This window comes from Copidosoma floridanum, unplaced genomic scaffold (assembly GCF_036245765.1).
Source record: "Copidosoma floridanum isolate Cflo_tuat_1 unplaced genomic scaffold, Cflo_Japanese_pri ptg000030l, whole genome shotgun sequence".
In the NCBI taxonomy this organism is placed as follows: domain Eukaryota; kingdom Metazoa; phylum Arthropoda; class Insecta; order Hymenoptera; family Encyrtidae; genus Copidosoma; species Copidosoma floridanum.
In genome coordinates, this window is record NW_028321907.1 from 8604004 (window position 1) to 8607960 (window position 3957).

The following is a 3957-nucleotide window of genomic DNA, read 5'->3' on the forward strand; positions in this document are numbered from 1 at the left end:
TTTTAGAAGCTCTTTTCAATTGATTGTTTATCTGTTTTTCAACTGTTGTATCATCCTACCATCTGTGATTGGTTAACAGGTTGCGCCTGACAGACGAGCTATGCGTGATTAACGAATATTGTGGATTAATTGTTAATGTTAAAAGGATATTGGGATTTTTTAACTTTTCCTGATCCCACAAGAATTTATTAATTTACGGTATAGGTTGTATTACAAAAATAACTTTTTATCTTAATAATATGAAACACAATTTTAAAATAAAGTTCCTTAAAAATTGATTTTCCATATTGTTGCAAGCATTTCTGTAAAAGCTCGTTACTTCTCATTATACTCTCCACTTATCAGCTCTTGATATTTATCATTGTTATTGTGACTTAAAAAATTATTTGATTTTAAAAATGGAATATTATTATTTATATTGGTGTTACATTAGTCAAACTGTCTATATAAATTATTACCCATGATATTATTCTACTAGAAAATATTTATTCGTAGCATATTTTACAGTGAACGTAAAACTGCTGAGGGAAATGAAACGCTAAGCATAATAGAATATAACTTAAAATCACAAACTTTTACGGAACCATCTAATTTATCCTAATTTTTTCAATGTTAGCCGGAAGTACGTGAAATCATTGTTCAAAAATACATGGTAAAGAACAGCAAAAACCCTGAGGCCTGAAACTGAATACTTTTCTTCATTCACATGTTTCTAAATAATAATGAAATAAAAAATTCAATTAAAAATCTTACTTGATTGTGCCTTTCAGAAATTGTTTTTTTACTTTTTTAAAGTACTTTCGATTAAAATTTAAAAAAAAGCAGTCAAAAACGAAAGAGAAGCGTAAAAGTTTCTATTTTTATGAAATTAATGACACCATGCTATTGTATACTTCATAAATTCAATTGAATTTTAAAATTCACGTATCCATATTACTTGTTACTATTATCTAATGATACTTTTAAAAACCAAATGGTACATGTTATTAAATATATGATAATTAAGATTTTTTACGTATTTTTAATGAACAAAGTGACCAAAAAAATAACATCAGGGAACTTTAAGAGCATTGCGTAAAAATATACGTAAATCATATCAATATCTACTACTGGATATTTATCAGAGTATTATAATACATAAGTTTATATTGTACATACAATATTTGATATTTTTTATCTTTTTTTCTAACTAACTCAAGAGCATATAAATATTTTTCTAGCCATTGGACTACGGTCTTGATGGCTTAATAAATAAAATAAAAATAACAATAATAATATTTTTCTGATCGACAATAGATGTAAATAAAAAATCGTCGACTTCTATTCATTTAATGTTGATAAAACTATACATCGGAGCTTGTAAATCAAAGAAAGTGAAAGTGATGCGTGAAAAAAATGACATTATGAATAACTATGGTATACTCATCTATGTCTTATACAACGCGTAAGAGTAAAATATTGTAGTCACATTCATGTAAAATATCGGCGTTTTTATCATTAAAACGAATTATATTTTATAGAAAAATATTCTTTATAACATTTCATTGTCTTTTTTTTTCATACACATTATTAATATGAAATAAATATAAAATAAAAAAAAAAATCATACAAGTCAATATTTTTAGACAGATCTAAAACACTATCCAAAGTTTTATTTCAACTACTGATAATAAAATGCAATGATATGTATAATGTTAATGTAGCGATTTAACCAATATGAATAATCGTCAACATTTGCAATAATTATATGAAAAACAATCGTTTTTTTTTGTGGAATTCTGTAAGCCTGTATTATATTTCTTTAATAAAATGTACGAAAACATACAAAAAATGGCAATGATATATTGTTATCCCACATCCAACCCACTTTTCTCACCATCAAATTATCCAGCGCATCGCATCGGTATTCCAGATGAAAAAAAATACCTCGAAGTTTTTCTTCGCATATTCTTGAATGAATAAAAATCCACCTCAGCGACGCGCGACGCATCAGTGCTCTTGCTTACATCACGCGAGCACAGGCACAACGAAAACCCTGAGCATTATTTTTCTCCTGCCACGCAATATTTGAAAGTGCACGACACATATATATATATATATATATATATATATATATATATATATATATGAGGGCATCTTCGCAGTGACGAAGAAAATCTCCATGTACCTTTCAGCTCAGTTTCTACTTTAAAGAAATAAAAGACTTTGCCAGTTAAAAACATTCTTCTTTTCTACAAGTATTCCAATAAAAGATGAGAATGTACGTGTGGTAGAACAAATAGCGTTTAAAAAAATCCTGAAAAGTTGTAGTGGCCAGTACAGGCTTTGTAACAAATTATTCTGAAAATGTTCACTTAATGTGTATCAAATACAGGGCAGATAATCGACGATTTAATTACTGAAAGAAAAAATATTTTAATAAAATAAAATATTTTTACAAAAGTGAATAATTTCACTTATACCGAAAATATATTTAAAAAAATAAAAAATAAAATGAAAAAATTTTTTTTGCAAACAGTGTACTTTTTGTTTTTGTCGAAATAAATGAGTTGTACAAAACCGACAAAACATGGCATTAATTTGGGCCTACGAGAGCACTTGCATATTCAAAGTGAGTCCAATCGTCGTAGGAAATAATAACTAGTAGAATTCATAATAAGTAAAGTACGAAAAGTATCGGTAAAAAGTTATTCTTCCCCAAAAACTATCCACCCCCCCCGATCACGCGAGTAATAATACCCTAAGGGATGAAGCTTTAACACCAAGAAGCAATATTGAAAATTTCTCCATAAAGAGCACCTCCCCCTATTGTCATCCAAGAGCACACCAAAGACACTGCATGCACTCAACCCTCCGTGTGCCCCAAAGGCAAGAAAAAAAAAAAAAAAAAAAAGGAAAGAGCCAGCGAGAGCAAGTCTCGATCGCTCGATCGATCCCAAGCTATCTCTCTCTCTCTCTCTCTCGACCCTATATTCATACAAATCCTAAAAAAGAGCAGAGGATGAGAGTGACATACCCAGAGTCAGCAGTAAACCAACCCTTTGCTCTTGTCATGTCAGCCTTCCTCCCCGCCCCCACCCTCCTCCTCCTGTAAAAAGCGCATGCGCCAAAAGTGCAGCTGTAGCATCTCCCCGTGCCCACGTGTATGTGTGTGGGTAACAGTGGTAAATACCCTCAGTAGCGGAGTTTCGATCGCGCCTTGGGGGTTGGTCCACCCCTCCTCGTCAGTCCCGGCCAACCTACCCTTTCGTCGACGGGCGCCGAAGCTTAACCTCGTGCTTCGAAACGTCGCGAGCCTTTCCCGCGCGCGATATTTCCATATCGACACGTACACGCGCTGAGGGAAAAAGAAAAAAAAAGGGGGTGCCAACGAGGATGGACTCGTGGAGGAATAACCGGGACGTGGAGGAAGACGAGGAGGAGGAAGAGCAGTCGCATCGACACGGCCACAGCTGCACGTAGGTAGCGGAGGGGGTGGCGCCGGGAGTGATATGGCCCGAGGGCACCGTCCACCGGCACGTCTCGGCTTATTTTTCATCCCTTTGTTACCTCAAGCTTGTACATTGAATGCCGCTCCCCCCCTGGCCCCGGCCATCAAGCGACCCTCGTGCATCGGTGCAGTCGCTCCCCGAGTAGCGGGGGCGCATCGTCGAGCCGAGAGCGTGTGTGCGTGATGTTCATCCGCGCCAGTTGCGCTTTACTCGACGTTCAACCACCCCCTCGATGGGGGGCTTGTGCACCAGTACGTCTTTGTAGGCCCGAGATTTTGGCAGTACCGATACACGTTTTGTTGGTTGGTATTGTCCTTTCGATGCGTCACGTCGTTGCCTGCATAGCCTAGACAATAAGACAACGGGACACCTCAAGCAACGAGTCACGAAAAGCAATCGCACAAGTGCCAACGATAAAACTCGACGAAAGGGTGTGATGCATAGCACACGCCAACCCAGCCTCAAT